The following is a 17,234-nucleotide window of genomic DNA, read 5'->3' on the forward strand; positions in this document are numbered from 1 at the left end:
TGTGCCCCTGCTGATTTTTCAGATTACGATGAGATTCCACAGGTCTGGGTGCAATGATTTTAATGATAATGAAAGACAAGGTTTCCAGAGGTAAAAAAAGAGACCAACATCGTAATGGAAGATTTTACGGAAACCATGCCTTTCTTTCTTTTCTTTCTAGATAATCTTACCAATTAAAAACAAGTGCAAAATTTGGAAACTTAAGTCTCAGCCTGCGATATATGACATGACATTATGGCAGGACATTGTGCTGGGTAGCCTCAGCCACATAAAAATATCAAAGGTCTGAAGTCACTCATTGTTAATTAAGCAATTGCTCCGATTGGAAGTTATTGTGCAGTGCTGATGCTTTTAGTATGAAAAGATGAATTACCTTCTGTTACAAAGTCCACATTTCACTTACAAAAAAAACAACAACTAAGAAATGTGTTGTACCCAGGTGGAAAATTTGTGTTTTATAGTGTTTGAAGCTCTTGGTTTCATATCTCCCTGAAAGAATATAGCTAATGAACTTAAAAGTTAAATTAAGAGAAGCTTCTACACTACAGATGTTTCACTCAATAAGAGAATTCGTAATGTTAGAGATGAGGGTGTGTGCGCGGTTTCTGGTATGGTTTATGAGGACACAAATGTGTATAATGTCATAGGTACTACCATGTAAACATGGTTTATGAGGACACTTCCTTTGTCCCCATAAACCAAATCACTTAAAAACATACTAAAGTTTTTTTTTGTGTGTTTGTTTTTTTCTTTTATTGCAAGTAGTTTTGTGTGCATGGTAGGTTTAAGGTAAGGAGAGCAAATATAAAATATATACAGTATAAAACCACTATGCCTGTGGAGAGTCCTTGTTTACCTCTACAAGGAGGCAAAGATAGTTGTTTCTATCCTGAACTCAGAGAAGAATAGACATTTGAAAGGTAACAGTGATATAAAAATCAAAGTTATGTTTTAATCACTGACTCTCATGAGTTTGACAGTAAATTCTGAAATACCAGCATGAGTGTGTTGTTCTCTCCCACATAGGAGGAAGACAGATGGGAGGTGGGCTGAGTGTTTGCCGAGACTGTGAAACCCAGAAGTGATGAGACAGTGGTTTAGCAGTGGACTGAGATAACACAAAGCCCTGGGCAAAGATCTCTTTCTCACATGCATGCGTACATAACATCCTACCCAAAGAAATTCAGAGAAAGTCTTCCGAGAATTCACGCTGAAACTGTTCAGCTATGTTTCCATCCTTACACACACCCTCAATGAGACAGAGGAAGTACAGTGAATCTGTCTACCTCAAGGGAGACTTGCAGACTCCAACCTCAGTACTGCACACACAGACTTAGCTAAGGTCCACTAGTTGTTTTTGCAAAATCTTACACACAAAAACACATACCACAAAAATTAAGAGGGTAAGGTTACTTCATTAACACCATCTCGATTCAGTCTAGTTATGTTTGTGTACTACTCCTGTCCTTTAGACAAGCTTCACATTGATCTAATGGCAACACAGGAAGCTGAAATGTGACAGGAAAATGAGAGCAAGAGGCAGTCGTCTAATCAACTCTTAATCAGTCAATGTGATCTAAACAGAAGAGGATGGCATTGCAGGGAGGAAAGATTTCTCAGGTGTGACACCCTTTTCACAGTTCTTTTGAGCCGACTAGTAGAACTAACACTAATGAATATATCAAAAAATATATACATATAAATAAAAATAGCAAAATAAAACTGATTTTTCAGCATCCATTACTCCAGGCTTCAGTGTCATTAAATCATAAAAAGAATAATCTGCACCATAATCTGTTGTTTAAAAAGAAATTAAAAAAACAGTGCTGTTGTGTAGATGCTTTTCACACATTGAAAACACTAAAACCTCCCTAAGGTGTAAGAAGTCAGGTCTTCAAGGTTCCTCTATCCCATTGTAATGTACTTTACTGTATGATCAGCAGGCCTATCCACGATCTCAGCAAAACACACATGCTGTCCACTCTCGGCATTACGTATATACAGGTGCATCTCAATAAATTATAATATGTTGTGGAAAATTTAATTTCAGTAATTCAACTCAAATTGTGAAACTTGTGTAACAAATAAATTCAGTACACACAGACTGAAGTAGTTTAAGTCTTTGGTTCTTTTAATTTTGATGATTTGGCTCACATTTGGCTCACATTTTACAAAAACAAACAAATAAATTAGAATATGGTGACATGCTAATCAGCTAAGCAATTCAAAACACCTGCAAAGGTTTCTTGAGCCTTCAAAATGGTCTCTCAGTTTGGTTCACTAGACTACACAATCATGGGGAAGACTGCTGATCTGACAGTTGTCCAGAAGACTTCACAAGGAGCCACAAACATTCATTGTCAAAGAAGCTGCGGAGAACCGCAGCCTTATGAGGATTGTCAAGCGAAATCTATTCAAGAATTTGAGTGAACTTCACAAGGAATGGACTGAGGCTGGAGTCAAGGCATCAAGAGCCACCACACACAGACGTGTCAAGGAATTTGTTGAACCACAGACAACATCAGAGTCGTCTTACCTGGGCTAAGGAGAAGAACTGGACTGTTGCCCAGTGGTCCAAAGTCATCTTTTCAGATGAGAGCAAGTTTTGTATTTCATTTAGAAACCAAGGTCATAGAGTCTGGAGGATAGCCCTCATAGCCCAAGTTGCTTGAATTTTAGTGTTAAGTTTCCACAGTCCATGATGATTTGGGGTGCAATGTCATCTGCTGGTGTTGGTCCATTGTGTTTTTGAAAACCAAAGTCACTGCACCCATTTACCAAGAAATTTTGGAGCATTTCATGCTTCTTTCTGCTGACCAGCTTTTTGAAGATACTGATTTCATTTTCCAGCAGGATTTGGCACCTGCCCACACTGCCAAAAGCACCAAAAGTTGGTTAAATGATCATGGTGTTGGTGTGCTCGACTGGCCAGCAAACTCACCAGACTGGAAGCCCATAGAAAATCTTCTATACCACCTCAGCAGTACAAAAATCTGATCACCTCCATGCCAAGCTGAATTGAGGCAGGTATTAAAGCAAAAGGAGCCCCAACCAAGTATTGAGTACATGTACAGTAAATTAACGTACAGTACTTTCCAGAAAGCCAACGATTCATTAATTTTTTTTTTATTGGTCTTACAAAGTATTTTAATTTGTTGAGACAATTAAACAATTAAAAGACAATTAAAAGAACCAAAAACTTAAACTACTTCAGTCTGTGTGCACTGAATTTATTTAAAGGGGTCTGTAACGCATTAAACTCCATATCATCGGGAAGAAGGAGGCGGGAACCGGCGCACAATCAAAAACATTTTAATAATTGAAAAAATAAACACAAACTAGCGCACCAGCCCCTCACGGCCGACTGGTGCGCATAAATAAAAAGCAAACATAACATAATGTCCCAGGCCTGGTCCTCTCTCGTCCTTCACGGGCGTCGCTCCAGTTTTATATCCTTCCATCTCCTACGTGGGACTCGAGACAGGTGGTGGGGCGCAGGTGCAGCTCATCTCCAATCACTACACCTGGCCTCACTCCTCGTGCCCACGTCTCTCGGCCCCGCCCCACTCGTCACAGGGTCATCATATGATGCTGCTAAAAATAACATTATTTTGTGTATTTGGAGTAATAAAATGTGTTTAAGAGTGAACGAGACGCTGTGTCTAGGGGCCATACTTCTGGCATCCCTGCCGGCGTTTGCTTCATTCCTACAGGCTAAATGACGGTTTCACAGCACACACAGCTTCCTGGTCTCTAACGTCACCAGCCTATGACGTCTCGCCCATCCATTGGACTGATTACACACAAGATTCAGGGCCGGTCATGCTGAAGGGTGTTCCCCAAATCTTTCTCCGACACAGCATTTCGTTCCCTTGAGTAACCATGGTTACATACTTAACCTGAGACGTTTGGTTTAAATTATATTAATGTGTATTTGCTTAATGCTGATGGCAAATGAGAAAGTATTATAATGTTTGCCTTTCTATAACTAATAGGCCTAATATAAAAGCAATCGTTATAATACTTTCTGTATACATTAATTCCTTTGTTTAACCATTCTGTCTGATTATTAGACAGACTTTGTTCCGTATTAGACAGAGCTGTTAAAGACGACGAACAAGAGAGAGAGTGTGTGAGCACTGTGTGTGCTCAGGCACTGTCACTCTCAGCGGCATCAAAATAAAAGCTCCGCCTCAAACACATCAGCCAAGCAGCAAAACCTATCGGCCGATACCGATATAAACAAAAAAAACCCGGAAATGTTACTCCTGTTAACATATTGTTAAGCCTTGTCCGGCTGGAGCGATGAGACAAAAACATAAAACCAATTATAAACATATAGTCATGTTTTCTTTTGGAAGGCAAAAACAAAGTCGTTTCGATTTCTCAACGTCACACAGTGCAAAGTTGATGTATTTCCTCAGTGACCAGCATGCATCAGCCCCAGGCATGACAAAGTGGATATCGTCCTCTTGTAGAAGGTCAAACAAAGTAGTTTCATTTTCACAGTGAAACACACAGTGTCTATACGACATGGCGACATTGGAAACAACAATAACACAACGAGAATAAAAAGTACGCCTTCTTTCTTTGAGTGAACACCTGGGTGGCGTTATGCAAATCTTCCCACATACTGACGTAGATTTGTGGGGCGTGTTAGAATGAGCTGTTTCAGGGGGGCGTGGACGAGTCTCAACTTTTATAAAGAATATCTCTTTGGCTTTGAGACTTTAGTCTTTGCAACTTCACAGATCCACTTTATTCAAAGAGCTTGTAACACTCCGAAGACAAAAAGGAAATCACATCATATGACTCCTTTAATACACGAGTTTCACAATTTGAGTTGAATTACTGAAATAAATCAACTTTTCCACGACATTCTAATTTATTGAGATGCACCTCTATGTAACAGCCAAGCAGCACTTCTATTTTCACATCAACAAAGCGATGCTAATTCCACAGAACATGTTGGACAGCTGTATTAGTTACTAAAACTGCAGATGATTAGGAGATGAGTTGGTGGTGAAGACATTCAGGATTTCCTCTCAGAAGGTCCTGATAAGAGAGTGGTTGATCAAATCATGACATACCCCAACATCCTGTCTGGTTCATTTCCAGCTCTATGTAAATAATTGAGTGCTTAACGAGATAACACGGAGTATTCTGAGCTCTGGAAAGATCACAGCTGATGAATTATTCTCACAATCATCACCTATGGAGGAAAACAAGTGTTTTACTGTACCTTCTGTGCTCAGGCCAGGGCTGGAGGTGAATTGGGCCACATCCACAATCTTCACAGCAAACTGCTGCCCTGTATCCCTGTTGATGCATCTTCGTACCACACTAAACGGCCCCCTGAAAAGAAAAGAAAAAACATGAAAATTAGATTCCGGCACATTCTGGGATAAAGATGGGCCATGTTGCAATTTAATTATAGTGAATGAGATGTACAAATCTTTAAATTGTTGAAATTAAATTAATCTTTACACAGCCATAATTCTTAAAAAACAAACAAAACCAAAAAAAAAACTGATATTAATATGTAGCAAGATCAAGTACCCACAATTAATTAATACAATTACGCCTCATATGGAAAAGCTTTTTTGGGGAAAGTGAGATTTTCCATTTCAACAACGTCATTAGAGCTGCACGTGGTTTGACAGCCACAAGCTGAGTGTCAGCGGCTGAAGTAAAAAACCTGGCCTCTTTCTAGGAATGAAGAAATGCTCACATCAGCAATGAGAATGATAAGAATGCTCTGTGCGGACTGAGCGTTTGAGGAACAGCAGGGAGTAGAGGCTGGGGAGAGACTGGCTCTCTGTGAAGAACTGTGATCTGATTTCCCAAAGCCTTTAACACTTCTCAGCGTGAGCTCTGAGTGTTTCAGCAGGCCTGAAGAAAGATGGCAGCAGAGAGACCTATTTGTGTTTCTGTCCTATCGGTAAAGATGATGTGCAGTCAGTTGATTAAAAAAAAAAAACATTAAAGAGAGGAACATTTTAATTCTCATATTATGCAAATAAAATACAAATTAAAATAAATCAGACACAAATTAATAAAACTTCATCCAAATGTAAATATTCCTATGATGTAGCTTCAAGCTTGACAGATCTGATCATCTCTTTTCTTTTACAGTAAAATATGTATTTTTTTTTCTCTACAGTGAGTGAAAATGAGCTGGTGTAATATTTGCATACTTTAAGCTCAGCATGGCCACATTTTCAAACTTGACATTTATTCTCTAAATTACTGCTGCCGAGTTAATAAGAGTTTCTCACCCTCCTCCTCAGGTACACAAGTCACATTTTATTAGAGACGACCCAGTTCACTCTGACCCACAGATTTCCAGACATAAAAATAGACAGACTTTATGAAATATGTGTTGTCAGAACCTCTCTCTGTACAGTTCCCAGGTCAGTGCTCCGCAGAGAACACTTTCAAGCTGGCTGCTGTCTTCCTGTCGTCCGAGTTCTCTGGCTGAACTGTTAATGAACTGCAGGTGCAGTGAACGTGTGGAGGACAGAGTTTAAGAGAGGAGTGTTTGGAGAGAGCAGCAGTGCTATAACTGAATGCTGAAAAAAAGTCTTTACTGTCACTTTAGGTCAATTTAATGCATCCTTGCTGAATAAAACTATTCATTTCTTAAAAAAATATTTTGACCCCAAACTTTTGAACAGTAGTGTAAATATATATATTAAATTAATCTATGCTGCCAGCACAGGACAGAAGGCAGTATTTTTCAGAGCCATTCAAATCATACACACAGCGTTAGCCAAGTACACAGATCAAGCCGCTCTCATTCACTCAAACTTACACATTTAAAAAATGTAAAAAGCTCACAAACACACAGACTGCTGGGGAGTTTTGTCCTACAAGTCACGAGTAATTGAGTTATTAAGTGGAGCACTTTCTGAGATTTACTAAAGCAATAAGCCACAAAGTTAAAAGGTCTTGTCTGGCACATCACGATGAATGGGTGCACCATCAGTCTTGTCACTCATTGCTTTTAAGAAACACCAGCAAGACCATCAATAACAGTAACGATAAAGGATTTATAACTATACATCTCAACCAAGTGATAGAGAATTAATCTCAATCAAAAACCTGCTCATTATAAAAACCCAAATTACATGAGATGTAGAAATCATCATTATGATGTAGCTAATCAGATCACAATGTGTTGTATGACCTTAACATTATAAAACAACATGGTTTTGAGGCGTTAACATGACCTTACATGATGTTATATTATTAAAAATAATTGTTTTATGACTGTGCATGTAAATGCACCCAATGTTTAGCCTAAAAAAAATCTAATCTCATGTCCTTTCCTTTGCAACTTACACCAGTCTGCTGACCTTCAAGAAACAAGCAGACACTTCTTAATTAATAAAATATCTGCATTTCAAGCACAAGTCTATTCTGATTAAGCTATAAAGTTGCAATGCCGGCAAACTGGAGAAGAATGCAAATTGAAGAGATAGTTGAGAGCTTATTATTATCACTGTATCTTGCTAATACGGGTGCGAGAGGGGCTGTGTTTGCCCCAACACAAACTGCCGGAGCAGATGGCGTGAAGCGCAAAGCTGCTTACTGGCAGAGAGCCGAGGTGCAGCCACGCGAGGCTCAGAGCTGGACTCGGCCATGCTAAACTGCTGGAACTGTGGATAAATGACACTCAGAAGCGCCATAACATCTGAATGGGCTTTATCTACTCAATCAGTCATGGTCCTCATGTTGTTTTTGGCAAAAACGTCCCCTAGACGTTACATACATGATGTTATGTATTAACACCAACCACAAATGCAAAAAATATCCAGACGCACTGAGCAGTTTATTCAAGGCATCAGACCGTATGCATTTATATGAATTGTCCTGAAGTCCTGAAGGAGTTGCGGTGGAGTCTGATGTCCACTGACAGGTTAAACCAACTGACTCTTCCTTTTGTGTGTGTGGGGGGGGGGGGGGGGGTGATTAATGCTTACTGAGGAATATCATGCTGGTCCAGTCTCCAAATTTCCTTTCCAACAAAGATATTAACAATCAAACGTTTCAAAGCTCATCAAACTGTTTCTAGAAGCTCTTCTTGACAGCCATAATAACTTATAAAAGTAGGAAAAATAGTCAAAATTGTTGTCCAGTATGAAATCACATCTGTTTAAATGGAAAAGTCACCACTTACAGCATGGGGTTTTAATAAAAGTGTGTTGTCCATGGCAGTATAAATGCATTTAAAAAAACAGGAGAAACAACTCCTGTGGTATAAACAAGGTAGAACAACTTCATACATCCAAAATTCACTGGGTTCAGTCAGTCTATCCATGAACAGGGGAACAAAAATGTGTACATACGATCTGTAGTTTTCACAAAAGACCTGGGCTATGTAATTCGGTGAACTTCTGCTGACAAATAAATGGAGATATCCTGATCATGTCTATTCATCACCTTTACTTATATAGCGACTTATATGACAGCGTTTGTTTTGAAGCAGCTTTACAGTATTAAACAGAGAAGTAATGGAATCAGCAATGACAACAAATCTAAATTCTGCTTAAAACAGCTCAAATAAACACAATCTTGGTGCAGGTCTTATTCACTTTATACTACAGATGTCGCAACAATACAAAGCTGGTTGAAAATCATTACCACTTAATTGATTAACAAAATCTATTTTAAGGAGCTTCTCCAAGAAAAATAAATTTCTTTCTTCTGTCAAACACTAAATAATTTAAATAATATTGGTAACAAAACAGTTTGGGTTCCCATTGGCTATCATAGTATTTTCTGAATCCATATTATGTATGTCAATGGGATCTTTGGGAATTTTCACTATTCAAAGACACACTCAACTCACTATATTCAGTGAAAAGGAAAAATGCATTTGACAAAAACCAGTGCAGAGAGGAACCTGTGATGTGCCCTGCTGTGCTGATTTAACATAGCATTATGGGAGCCTTTGCAAATCGAAATGGTGCAGTAAGTGTGCATCGGCCATTCGCTCACAGCAGCTGCTAGATGACAAGCACAAGCAACGACATGCTGTAGCACGCAGCAGGGATGCCATGTTTGGTGCCAGAAAGAAGCAGGCAGATTAGATAAGACCAGTGCAGACATGAGAACAGTGGGTACAGGTCACAGACACAGGATAAACAAGTCTGGGAAAACCACTTTACAGCATGTTGAGCAGGTGAATATTTCATTGAAGTGTCGTTCTGTGCAAGAGTGCTGAACGATCATAAATAATGATGGACAGAGGAGATGTCCTCTGCAGCAGAGCATGACAGGGGGAGATGTGCTGGCAGGCAGAAATATGAGCCGAGGAAGGAAAGTAGAGTCAAAACAGGAAAAGAAGCACAGAGAGAGATGTGACGCAGGAAGATGAGAGAAAAGAGAAGTACAGAAGAGGATATAGTGGAGGATGAGAGTATCGGTCAGACAGCGGGGAGGCTGGCAGGGGAAGAACGCTGGTGTTTTGTGACATCTGGGATCTGTTACAGTGAGCAAGAGATGATGGCGTAGGTGTAGGGTTTCTCCTGTGGAAAATAACTCCTCAGACGGCATGTGTGCGTGGGTACCTGCAGCTCAGGGTTGCATGTTGGTCAAACATGGCCACACTGCACAGAGGATGTTCAGCATTGTACTTAGGAGAAGATAATATAATAATAATAACATAAATAAGGTAAAGAAAAACTTACTGACAATATTTGCAATTGTGCAATCGCTGCAATGGCAATCGCGCAACATCATCTTCATTAAAAATCGACTTTTTCCCCTTCAGTTTGAATGGCCATGCCACTGCTGCCCAAGGCTGCTACTCGTCATTACAAAAGCATAGCATGTCGAGAAAGAATAGCATGTGTTATACATTAGGCAAAGGGTCTGTCTGTGCACAGGTGTGTGTACATGAATTAGTGCATGTACTGTGTCGATATGAGTAACTAATGTCAATGCATAAAACAAATGGACAAATGGAACGACCTCACTGCTGTAACAAACAATGTGGCAGTTTAATGAAGAATGTCAAATGCTTGCTTAGGTCTTGATTAATGTTCACAAAACCCACTCAAAACAAAAACCATAAACACCAAGCAAAGCCAACTGGTCTAGTGCTTCAAAGAAAGAAGTAAATATGGGAACTAGAGGTAGTAAAACAGAGAACAAGTGATAAGAGGAACTTGCATTCCAGAAAACAGTTTTTCTGTCAGGCATGGGAGTGTGTTCATCTAAACTGCTTAAAGGGGTCATATGATGCCACGCCCCCCTAAAATGGCTCATTCAAACACGCCTCCCCGCCCCCATGTCTATGTCACTGTGTGTAAATATTTGCGTGATGTCGCCCAAATGTTTAGTAACGCAGTTAGTGTTAGGGATATGCTGTGTGAGCTGTGTGACCAAATACAAAAAATAATGATCTTTTAAAAAATCATCATATGACCCATTTACTAAAATAATAGTGGCATTAAGTGGATTTTAGGTAAATGTCGTAACAGTAGTTTTAATAATTCTAACAAACTGAGCATTACCAGAAAATTTTAGAATTACAACAATTAGTTGATAAATTGCATCAAATGTGCTTTCGTTTTTCAAAAACGTTCTCGTATGTGGCTTCAGAATAGTGAATTTTAATATAAATAAAATGATTTACAATTATTTAATAACTGGATATGAAACAGATTTGTATTCAAAAGTGTCCAATGTCTTGTGCTTTTATTAATGAAACTGTATTGTGCAAAAAGGCACATAATTAACACAAGAACTCACTCACATAGACCCGCACTTTATGACAGAATTAGCTGATATTTAACCGTGAGTGATAAAGGGCTTGACTGATTGTGTTCACAGACAGAGCAGTAGAGATTTCATTAGAGTGTGATGTAAATCTAGATGATGAAGACGCTGACATCATTCCAACACTTGAGTTTCAACTGCTGTAGACTGAAAATCATCTTCTAAATCGCTTACCATCTAGGAAAGGCGAAGGAGGAGAAAAAATGGGGATTGAATAAAAGCCCACTCAAACTGCTAATTCAAAAAGGAAATGTTACAAAAAGAAAATGAAATCTGCATCTCAGAAGCTAATTTTACAAAGATCACAGCCACTGGAGCCACAATGGAGACCGGAAGATCAGTGGTAGCTGGATGCAGACGGTATAAAGGAGGTCTTCAGAAAGAAGTGATACTGCTCCGGCTCTCCACAACACATTCAGGAAGCCTTGGAGGAGTGCAGCTGCACGATAGAGCAACCAGAGCACTGCATGCATCTGCTCTGTGAACAATAGCATTGGCCCAGGGTTTGTCAAAGTCAAAAAAAAATTTATTGACATGCAGAAAAATGTAACCAAGGTCCAAGGTCTTATATGCAATTATAATAAATAAATGTTAACAATCTGTTCACAATGCATGGTGTACTCAGATGGTTCACTCTCATACTAAACTGCTATAGTGTGTAAAAAAGAAAAGAAAAAGAAAGGGGATTGATATTCCAAGCCCTTAATGTTCAGCCGTAGCACATCAGAATACAATGTCGTCAGTCTGGATACAAGCAGCTGAGGTCACCCACATGTGTGAGAAAGATCTTTAGAGACAGGCATGCTGAGTTATAAGAGGTGAGTTATGTGCATCATACAACCCTGCCAGTCCAGCTCCTCAGTCCAGAATCCCCATCCAGCCCAGGAATGTGATTTAAAGAACGTCCCTCCATGCACTTACAAAGGGAATTCATCACAAAAGGAGGTCAGTACTGTAAATGTCATGTGTTTTACAGCATGCTTGTCCATGGCCCAGTGACTGGATATAATAGCCTTCAGTGAAGTGGAGAAATAAGAGGGCTGTGAGGGGAAACTCACATAAACTCACATACCACCCACATTCTTCCTGCAAAAAACACATAATGGAGAACTGAGGCGCTGTGGAGACTGCTTTTGCTGACTGCTCGATTTATGCTGCTGGTACAAAGAGTCAGAGACTGAGCAGCTCTGTTCCAAGTTACGGCTTGCCGCGCGAAAGATGGTGCTGACGCTGATACCGGTGTTTGAGCCACATTAAGCGTGGTTTTCTATGGGGAAGAAAACGTTTATAATGCAATTCAGCTCATATGCATCATCTGCTAGTATGTATACAGAATATATTTGTTATAATTTCTATAGAATATTTGTCTTTATTCTTATTTCTTTTTATTCTTTTAATTCTATATTCTTCATTAAGCCATGTTTTCTATATGGAAGGGAAATGCTTCTGTTCTGCTGAGAATGTAAATGTTTTTTCACTCATTCTGATATTTTTCCACCACCATGTCCCATTTGAGGCTCCGTATGAACCGAACCAAACCAACCAGCCGCCAAGTAAAAAACAACAGTACAAACCTGAGGCAAAAAGTTTTAGCAAATCAGACAAAAAGACAAAGGTACAAGACTTGTGTAAATGTCTTGAGCTTATCACACTACATTCTTGGATTGCCCTTCCATGAAATTATAAAATGTAACTTTGAAGCAGCCATCAGAAACAAATCTACAGTACAGTATGATGCCTGAAAAGCAAGATCATGAAGGTAAAGCAGAATGAGTGTTTCTAGACCACTACCGCTGACAGCAGACATCTTTAATGCTTGGCAGCTGACGCCGGGAATGCAACAAGTCACATGCCTTAATTTCAAGTATGCACACACACACAAATTTAGAAACTCTTCGAATAGTGGACAAAACATTAGTTCATGTCCGTGGCAGTCAGAAGAACAATACAGGAAAGCTCCCTCCAAGGAAGAAAAAAATATCTCAAATCAAGAGTTACTTCAGAGAAGAGAGCAAACATTTGGGAAATGAAGCCTAAGTGAATTTCATTAGCATATTTTCAGCAGAATAAAGCAGCTCATTTCACTTCTCCTCCCCTCAGTCTCTTATCGCCAGACTGTTGAGCGCAGGCACACACACACACACACAGAGATATCACATGCATCATGGGACAGGTGCTCCATTCAAACATGTGCATCAGCTCTTTACTCTCCTAATGGCATGAAAACAAACAGAAGAGCATTGAAAAACTGCACCACTCCAACAGTTGTTACAGTCAAAAGAAGGCCACCTACGGTACCACAGTTTGAGATAGATTACATGGTGTCAGATCAAAAGTCACTGGTACAAAGGATTGGTCTTATTTCTTGTCTTTCTGGACAAATGGAATAGATATTTACATGTTTACTGAATATGCACCAGTGTAAGACCACCACAGATTTGACAGTTCTCTCAACCTCCAAAAAAAACAAAAACAAAAATAACCTAAAAATAAACTGAATCTTAACCCCCGGATATATTTAGCATAATGTTTGTTCAAATGTTGATTGCAGCTGTCATTCCTTATCGAGATATTTGTTCTTAGACTAATGAGTATTGTTCTGAATGCAATAAATAAACAATTAAATAAATTACAGAATTTCTAAAGTTCAGAAGTCTCTTATGCCATGGCTGCATTTAATCAAAAACACAGTAAAACGGTTAAATTTTAAAATACTTTTGTAATTTAAAATAATGGCTTCTATTTCGGAGGACGACAAATCTTGCAGTTCACCTAAATCTCTCTGCGAGTTTTAAGTGGGCAAAATGTGTCTGCAGGGGCTTTGTCAAGCATCCTGACTGGCTAAGCCATAAGCTTATGCAAAGACTTTAATAACCCACAGTCTGATTTAAAAATCAAACAATATACTGTTATGCAGTCTCAAAGAGATATTTTCTCAAGATAGGAGTTGCAAGTTTTTTTTTTAAAGTTTAAAAAGTAAATATTAAAGATTTCTATAGAAATCTACAGAATCTGTTCTCAACATTTAGCCTGACTGTGAACGATTCCTCCTCCAAGGTAAAGTGGCGTTTTCCTCGTGTATTTGTTCTGCTCTGTTCTGACGTCTCCCTTCATTGGTGGTATAAGAAAAACAATACGTTGGCAGCATCACAGGAAGAGGCAATTGTTCAAAGACGTGCTCGCCCCCGCTAACTTACACTGCTGAGATTCGAGCAATAATAAACCGCCAAACCACATAGGTACAGAGCAATAACCAAACACCTGTTTAGTTCACAGTGTGGGGGAAGGCCTGCCCTGTCTGACAGTGCAACCTACAGATGGAGGGGAAGACCTGATCGCAGGTCAGACGAAGCTTTGTAAACTAAACTGTACTGCCTCAAGAGCATCTTGGTTTTCAGCAGAAAATCAAAAAACCTGTGAGGTGAGCAAAGTCAAACTGATGTGAAATCAGAGTGACGAGTTTCTAAATTAGAGAAAGCCAAAGCAGAGGAGGAAGTCATGGTGTTTGAGCTCTAGAGCACAGGGAGACAGGGAGACGAGAGCAGGGGACAGCAGACAGACAGGCAGATGAATGCTCCGGGTGCTCCCCGGGGGTCTGTGGCAGAGCAGACAGCAACCTTAGCTTCCATTAGAGCTGCGTCACTCTGCACCTTTCCTCCCAGACTGTGCTAATGATTTCCTGTCTGCACTGGCCAATACACACACATACAGTACAACTACACACACTGTAGAAGAATTTACCACAGCAAATAACTGAAGAAGATACATACAGTATGCTAGGATGGTGAACATCTTCAAACTTAATTTCCACAACAAGAAGCGGAAGGGCACTAGAAGAAATGCTCAGTTTGTATTGAATGTTCCCAGCCATGAAAAAATAAAGCTAGTTTCAAAATTACTGGCATATCTGCATACAATTTAGATAAAAATATAACCACCGTGTTGCAAATGAATATGATCAAACACAGTTGATTTTTTTTTCTTTGCATCTCTAAAGAAAAATTGTTTTAAAACATGTAGGGCTGGGATAAACGATTATTTTTTAAACGATTAATCTAGCGATTATTTTTTCGATGCATCGATTAATCTAACGATTAATTTTTTTCAGACCAATTTGGTTTCGATTATCTCCCCATTAATTGACTACTAACAATTTATACATGTTGATTTACATATCTGAATGAAAAAAACATGAATTCCTTAACATTGCAATATATGTTTATTGCTCTTAAAATTACAAAATAAAAGACTGAGTAAGAATGCATTACTTTGTATAGAGATAGCATTCATTAAAACCTTGTAGCCTTGAAAACACATAGCTTACTGAAACAAGCTTACTGACCACATAGGGCCTTGCTTACTGAAAAAAAGTTCTTCTTTCAGATGAAATAACAACAACTTGATGTCTAGCATTCAATAAAAAAAGTTCACCAAAAATACTTGTTTAGAGCAATTGAAAGAATACAGTAACCAATGTAAACTTGAGGGCTTTAAGATAATACAGAGAGTGCTTTTCCAAAAAAATAAATAAATAAAAATTAACAGTGGGAGTCAGCAGCCGGTCATGGAGAAAAAAAAAAATCTCTGAATGCTCGACGTGAAACTTTGGCGTTCCGCCCTTTTTCTGTCGTGTCTAATGATTTTGGTTAATATGCACGAGAGAGGGAGAGAGAGAGAGAGAGCAAGACAGCGCTCGTGTTGTTTGATAGACCTTTTTCTATCATGTTTAATGATTTTGATTATGCACAAGGGAGAGAGAGAGCAAGAAGCGCTCGTGTTGTTTGAAGACTGTGAGTGCGCGCGCAGCCGGGGCTCTCTCTCATACGCGCCGATCACTCACCAATCAAATAAGGCTTTGACAGCCGCCCAAAAAAAAAAAGATCAATGCAGAAAAACCCCTGGATTGGTTATATAACGTTGGACAGAATGTTGATCCAGCAATCGCGTATAATCAGCGCACATAAGGTAAACGTTTTGCAAACGTTTTTAAGAGAAATAAAAACAGGTCGACGAATCGATGCGCATATTTTGCGTCGACGTATTTTTTGCGTCGACGTCATCAATGACCTCGACGCGTTGTCCCAGCCCTAAAAACATGCTATAAATATATAAAGCATAATGTGTGTAACACACACTTCTCATCAAGTCATACATCAAGTCATACTGTTACATCTCAACAAGGGCATTGTAAAAAAGGATAGATGTCTTCACAGTGGTTTTATATCTCCAGAAAGTTTATGTTTTTCCAGTCATGGGTGTGTCAGGCACAATCTGAAGGATGAAAAGTTGCACTATTTTATTAATAAATTATCTGGAACTGTAATTTGTGTGTGCATTCATCCTTTTCATTTATTGATTTTTTTTGTCCTACACATGAACCCAATTTGGGTTTTGGATGTGAACACTTGAGTATAGATATATTTTTTCTTTGTATTCAAAAACAATTATCCATCAGTCCTGATCCACATATAAGCTCAAAACCAACATGTGCATACGGCTCTATATGTGATGATGTTGTCTCTCTCTTTTTCCTCTGCTTCCTGGTCCTCCAGCTCTTTATAGAGCAGGTACCTGTGCCAGCTGGCCACACCGCCCTGTTGGCCACAGCTGCCAAAGCTAATCAGAAAGCACTGCTGCCAGGGCAAAGCTTGATGGAGCAGGCGTGGAGAGATCTGTTGTCCTTGTGGCTAGGAGACCCGGGCTGCCCAATGCAATGCCTGCTGTGCCTCTCTCTGCAGTGGCCATAGCACATAAGATCATTACAGCCTCCAGCTGGCATCAACAACCTCAGTGGCAGGGTGTAGATTAAACACTGACGCCCAACTGGTATGGACTGGTTCAACAATACAAATCAGTAAAGCAAATGGAGAAAAGCTGTGGATTAGGTTTAAAGGTGTTCTGAAGTGAGCTCTCCCAAGAAGACAAAAAATATATATCTATATAAATCTTTTGAGTGAATATAATCTACATGAGAAAGAATGAAACTAACGTCTTCTATTTGCCCTTACATAGAGGAAGTGTCATGGCAGGCGCTGTGGGTGATGAGCAGTAAGTCTGTCCAGGTTTCTGTGCCAGCGTGACAGATTTAAAGGGAACAGGAATCGGGAGAAAGAGATAAAGAGAGAGAGCCCACTCCACTGACAATCAGAGACAGGTAATCTGTCTCAACCCTTTCAATGTAATCAGACTCAAACGTTCAATTCTCGATCTCCTGCGGCACTTAGCAAGAGAAACCGAGTATTGGATTAAAAAAGACATCATGACACTGAGGAACTAGCAGAATTCTCACTCAATTCAGGGTTTAAAAAAAGTCTAAAAGCTTCTGAAGAACATTATACACCACCATAATCAAAATAATATACTTTACACTAGAGGTGTCGCAATATACCAGTACAATGACCATGAATGAAATGACTGACTCTATGATAATATCGTAAATCATACAT

General features: G+C 39.3%; 1 pseudogene; it reads right to left on the reverse strand.

Annotated features, from left to right (window-relative positions):
* LOC113098919 (peripheral plasma membrane protein CASK-like) overlaps window positions 1-5,495 on the reverse strand; it is a 67,363-nt pseudogene extending 61,868 nt beyond the window's left edge.
* Window positions 5,496-17,234: the final 11,739 nt, after the last annotated feature.

The sequence above is a fragment of the Carassius auratus genome, unplaced genomic scaffold (assembly GCF_003368295.1).
Source record: "Carassius auratus strain Wakin unplaced genomic scaffold, ASM336829v1 scaf_tig00216738, whole genome shotgun sequence".
Classification (NCBI taxonomy): domain Eukaryota; kingdom Metazoa; phylum Chordata; class Actinopteri; order Cypriniformes; family Cyprinidae; genus Carassius; species Carassius auratus.